The following is a 6,000-nucleotide window of genomic DNA, read 5'->3' as shown; positions in this document are numbered from 1 at the left end:
CTCCCCGCCAGCGTGTAAGATTAATTACCCCGCTGTAAGGGGGCCCAATGCATGCTGGTGGTAATTAAAAGATAATGATTGGTCCCTTTGAGTGTTCCAAATAAAGATGCACGTCGGTGATATCCAGTATGTTCCAGAAACATTATGCCCTCTCCCCTCTGTGAACACGGGCGTGGGCCGCAGGGTTGGCCGGGACTCGGGGGGGGGGTTCTTGCTGATGATAGTTAAGAAGTCGCATCTGGAGTTCAGGGGGAGCTGGCAGATCTGCTGATGTTGCCATAGCGCCGGCGTTCACCCAGCGGTGCATTCATGTCCACCCAGCAGCACACCAGATACATATTCATCCTTTCACGTTCGATTGGAAACGGAATTAAAAACAGCTGCCGATTGATTGTCTCGTGTGTGGGGCCGACTCCCTGCGTCGTACAGAGCTGGAGAGGAATTAAAAAGGCGCAGTCGGGGGAGGTCGGGGAGTCATTTAAGTTTCATATCTGGGGATGAATCTTCTTGTTCTTGAGCTTTAAGTTTCTGACAGCTGTGTTCTGAGGATTGGGGGGCGGGGGAGAGGCTGCTGGTGGTCCGGTCTTCCCCCCAGGGTACGGGGACTAGACTCCTGACCCCGTTTGTGTGGTTTCAAACCATGGTGACCTGCTGCAAATCGCAGGAGAAGTGCATGCGGGGGAAAAGGGAGCTTCTGCATGAAGTCTTCTACCGCTTGTGACGTGTGCTGGTAAATAGGGGGCCGCGCAGACGTCGTGTTTCCTACGCTTGATAAATTCATCCCGACAGTTAATATGCCGCGCCTGCATGAGCCGGTGTCAGTGCTGATAGATGAACGCACGTCGCCTTGTTGCCTTGTTATTAATGGTTTTATTTGGGCAAAGTGGAAATATAGTTCGTATTTTGTCCTCGTTATTGGGGTATGCAGAAAAAATAATGGCATTCTCTGCGTCTCCTTTTGACTTGGAAATAACTAATTTAATATTCATTGAAGTAATTTAATAATGCACTCCACCAACGCCACCACCACGAACGGCCATCTTTGCCTCCCTGTCCATGGGAAAAGGTAATTTAACCTCCAGTCACTCAGAAAGCAGACGCCTATATGCTTCAAACCGCTCGTGTGAGATTAAAACTATGGGATTGGGTGAATGGAATGAATTTTTCAAATGGAAGCCGAGGGAGCAGTCGATTTAACGTCTGCAACAGAAGGGGACATGACGATGGGCCCCATAAAGCAGTAGGCCTGTTTAGGACTCGGGGACTGCGGGGAAGTGCTGTGAAGAAGTGTCAAGTGATTGGGTAAAATGGCCGGGATCGATCGGCGGACATTCTGGAAGCTCATTAAGAGTCAGTGAAAAATCAGCCATTTTTTTTAACGCTTGTCCACAACCTCACTGTCTGTTAGGCACCGGCCTTCAGTGAAAACAATATTGCCGCTTTGGAATGGGACTTGTTGCCGCTTGTCCTTCGTTCTTTGCATGCAGGTCTGTATAACCTACTGTCTTTTGTGTATTTCACACAAATCAATGCTCCCTCAAGAGGCCTCCTGAACTGGGCTGTTCGGAGCATCCTGTTCTCCAGAGCCAACTGTAAAACACCTCTGCTATGACATTCATTAAATCCTAGTTCATTGGTAAACTAGCTCATCTTTAGTGGTTCCTGAATGTATAATATTGTATAATAAATGTTCAATCAACCATGAGACACAACAAAGGATGTGGCCGTTCCCAGACAACCCAAAAGGAGGACATTTTTCAAAACTTACGTATACACAAAGCCGACACGTCCAATAACGCTACTGCACATATTTTGTGTTTTTGTATGCTCTCTCATGTTCATCCACAGTTTAGGAAAATGTATTCATGCATTTAGCATTCAAATATAAAACATCATTAAAGCTTTATAATAAACATGCCATAACAGCAACACTTTTGTGTCGCTGTGTAATTATACAGTATATTTGTGTAATTTATCTCAGTTAACCAACAGACCAAAGCACTGTTGGATATGGACCTAAAGCCAGACTCACTGTCCCCCTGGAGGCAGGACTAAGGTTGCGAGGAGCAATAACTCCATGTTGAGCATGGAGCAGGTACTATTGTGTCCCTTTAAGACAGTTGTGTGGGCGTTTCCCCCGATTGGCCTAGATCCTACATGTCACAAAATGAAACTCCCCCTTTTTAATGGCAATCTGGTATCCAGACTCCAGACCAGGTGGTGGCAGAAATGCACCAATTACCTGGTTTGGCAGCCACGATAAAAACTGAAGAAGAAGAAAGAAGAAGTCAGTTAGCTCTCCCTAGTTTGGTCTAAATAAGCATAGTTTCCCAAGGCTCCAGTGATTGGAGATTGCCTGGTCGTCATCAGCGTGCCAAGCTTTTTATCATCCATAGGTAGGCTTATTATGCCTCTTTAATTACTGTTTCATTGAACCATTCTGGTGGGATTGTATATAGTCATCATTATCCCTAATAGTTTACTCATGTTTATTTTGATTTAGTTTTGGATCTTGAATAACCTTTTTTCAGATAGGCTATGCTTTTTGGTTCCTGTTTTGTTTTGCATTTTGTTATTTCTTTTAAGCCTCTCCATGAGGTCTCCTACATCTTCTGACTGGCATGCTGGTTAATAGGACCTTGCAGCCTTAGTGGTAAATATGCTGTGCTGGTGTAACGTCCATGGCTTATTTGTTTGTTTCCTGGACAAACTGACAGTGTAAAGAACTTTAGGAGCAGGGCCTAGTGGTCCTCGGAGGGGATTTCTCCCTGGGTCATTCCCTTACTTTCATGTAGTCAACTATGTGACTTGGCAGCATGGCAGTATTTGACCCAGCATTCATGCATTGAAGTTAAAGTTGAGTATGTATTAACTATGTGGCGATAACCTGTTATTATTTACTACACATTATTATTAATATTTATTGGGTGTTATTCCCAAGGTATTGATGCAAGTGAAATTTAGCATAGTGATCCCTAAGCCAGCACTAGGGTTAGGGTTACACTAGAATATTCACCAGCCAAATTATTATTTCCATTTTGCCAAGAGCTTGAATACAATTTAACCCATATTTCCGATTTGACATTCACAATCAGCATCAGCGTGGACCTAAAGGATTCCGTAGAGAGACCCTAGGATTCTTGCTCATTACTGGTTGGTCGGTCAGAAAGAACATGCTGTGTTTTGAAATGCTCATGCATGCAGCTTCGCCACTCCAGAGATTGTGATTAATAATGCAATTAATGTAATTATGCTTCGCAAACCAACCACAAAATGTACGGCAGGGCCTAGGTGACAATGTCGCCGTCACGTCCCGTCAGGAACCAGGAAGTGGACGAGGTGGATATATAGCTTTGTTCCTCCTGTGAGTCATCGGCCGACATACAAGGGGGGCAGAGAAGACAGACGCTGTCGCTCCCTTTGGTGATGCGTGATCATTATGAGTATTATTGTTTTTGCAGCTTTATATGTAAGTTACGTTGTATTGTCATAGTAGAAATCTAGAAACCCAGTTTAGTCGTTTATGAAGATCTTTACCACTCATCTGCTCAGGATTGAGGTCGAGAAGATATCCACCTTTACGTCGGCCAGGCCTCGGCCGGGCAGCCATTGATTTCCAAATATGGGCTCAGGCCATATCCTTCCCAACCCTTACGTTGTTCACAAAACTCCAGCCAGCCAATCCGATTGACGCTCGTGCTCTGTTCATTCTTGTCGATAACAGTTGGAAGGAAGTGAATCACAAACCTATTCTAAGTCTGAGCGAAGCCTTCTGTGCAGATCTCTGTTCATCTGTTCACATTCTTATCAGTCCATTTCAGATAAAAAGCATTTCATCGCTACACTTACCGTGAGCGCTGCCATTGTTTTAGTACTCGGCGAACTGGCTTGGCGCTCCTTGTACGGCACTGGAAGATCAACAGAATATGAACTCTGAGATCAGGGCGGTCTCACGAGGCTAATGCTAAGTACTTCACAAACAGGCTTTCATCTTTGGCTTGGTTTTCTGTTTGGGGGAAACCAAGCCAAGCAGCTTCCACTGGCTCAGGCTGATGATGATGAGGGGGGCGATGGTTCTCCCCCCCAGGGTGGTGACTATGACCTGCTGGTGTTGGTGCTCAATGTCTGTGGGCATACAGTGAATGTCTAACTGCATTTGATTGCAGCAGAGTCTAGTAGCAGAGGACTATGCGTAACTGCATGTGTTATCTGAGACTGCAAACTGAAACGGGTCCAGCTGCTAGCAGAGTTTTTAGTTATGTCACCTAACTCTTGAGCAATCAGAAAATGTAAATCTGCGCTTTTTTTGTTGGCGTCAAAATGGGTTTAGATGGACTGGTATGCAGTCATTAGGAGATAGGAATCTAGTCCTCGGATAGAGCAATTTATATTCATAATGGCTTATAAGATAAAACCTTGAAAGGAAATTTATATTTTTTTCTGAAACTGATGAAATCGAAGATTTTAATGGTGTTCTCCTGCTTGTGGTTTTATTGGAAGCTTTTAGGAAATTTCTCCCAAAAAATAAAACTTTAAGTGCAAGTAAATGGCTGATAGTGAAGATACAATGTTATTTTTACACCGCATTTATGGTGTTGAAAGTAGGCATTAAAAATACATTTTATTTGCCCCTGTGTCCCCCCTGTACACAAATGAAAGCTGCTGTAATGTATTGTTTGGAAGATTGCTTCAGTGAAAACAATTTTACACAAAGAAGGGGAGTATAAGAACAATTTATATATACCTGGTTTTCCTTTTGACACATTTCGAAACTGAGGAAGCTTTTCATATTCGCCCTTCAATATATTATGTACTTTCATCATTGTGGGATGAAACATAAAACTCTGAAGAACATAAGGCTTCATTTTGTCCTGACACAAATTGCCAATCAAAAAGCGGAGACTAATAAACGTCACCGGCCCCCAAATTCAAACAACTTAACTTCTGTTGAACCTTTCAAAGTGAGGCATACAAGGACCTGCACAGGAACTAGGAAATCGTCAATAATGCTCCTATTTGAGTTATTGAGCGAGTTGATTTGAACAACAAACACTGTAACAAGAGCCACTCCTGTTATCACGTTTGCCAGGCCATCTTGTTTGGAGAGGTAATTATAAATGTGTTTCATAAGGCACATTGCGATGGAGTATCTCTAAAATGCCTTATAGAGCGTTGCTGGAAGAGTTGCACACTGCAGGATGTTTTCGGTAATAGTTAGCGGAAAACCTTAATGGCACGAGGCAAAAGGATTCCCGCTTGACTCGTACATGATAAATATTTAATGTTTCATTACAGTAATGATGGCAAAGGCAGTCGCTGTCAAACACCTCTGTTGTCTCATAATTAGAGGAAACTATGGAAGCCTAAACAACTCTCACATAAGGGGTCTGCCAGCATTTAACAGATTGGTGACAGGGCGGGGAATTGCGTTACTATGTTGGACTGCAGAGCGGAGCGTTTGCTGTTAATTTAATTCTTGGCATCAGACTTTCATCTTCTTGACAATTTAAGCGTTACCAATTAGAATCCAGGACGCTACAACAAAGGATATCCACTCTCCCTCTAAATATGTTTACTTCCTCTCAGGCCCTTGAGAGTTTGAACCACTAGTCAGCCTACTTTTGGGTTGTTTTTTCCTTCAAACAAGACCGGTGCGACTCGCGAGCTTGCTCTGAAACCAAAACTTTTGTATTGTTTTTTCCTTCAAACAAGACCGGTGCGACTCGCGAGCTTGCTCTGAAACCAAAACTCATGTATTACTTAGATTTTTTTTTACAGAAAACAAAGTGCCTGATTGATCTCTGGTTAGTTCTGATCAGCCTTGGCCTGATGCTTGGCTTATAGTGGCTCTCCATCAGCTCGTTCTGCTCCTGGCTCGGAGCCTGCCAGACTCCAGAGGGGGACGGCCGATCGATACGCTGTGCCGCCGCCATTATCGCTGGACCACTTCTTTGTACATCTTTTTCCGCTGCTTCCTCCCTCTCGCCAGCGTCGAGGAGT

At 43.9% G+C, this 6,000-nt stretch overlaps 1 long non-coding RNA gene across 2 annotated transcripts in view; it reads left to right on the top strand.

Moving 5' to 3' along the window:
• The first annotated feature begins 216 nt into the window (after nt 1-216).
• LOC132471491 (uncharacterized) overlaps nt 217-6,000 on the top strand; it is a 152,422-nt gene continuing 146,638 nt past the window's right edge. For both annotated transcript variants that reach the window (XR_009528849.1, XR_009528848.1), the window contains exon 1: nt 217-2,396. This is a non-coding gene — a long non-coding RNA (uncharacterized LOC132471491). The remainder of the gene's footprint in view (nt 2,397-6,000) is intronic.

This window comes from Gadus macrocephalus, chromosome 14 (assembly GCF_031168955.1).
Source record: "Gadus macrocephalus chromosome 14, ASM3116895v1".
NCBI classification, from domain to species: Eukaryota; Metazoa; Chordata; class Actinopteri; order Gadiformes; family Gadidae; genus Gadus; species Gadus macrocephalus.
The sequence above is the reverse complement of the archived record's forward strand: the minus strand, read 5'-3'. Positions and strand labels throughout refer to the sequence as shown.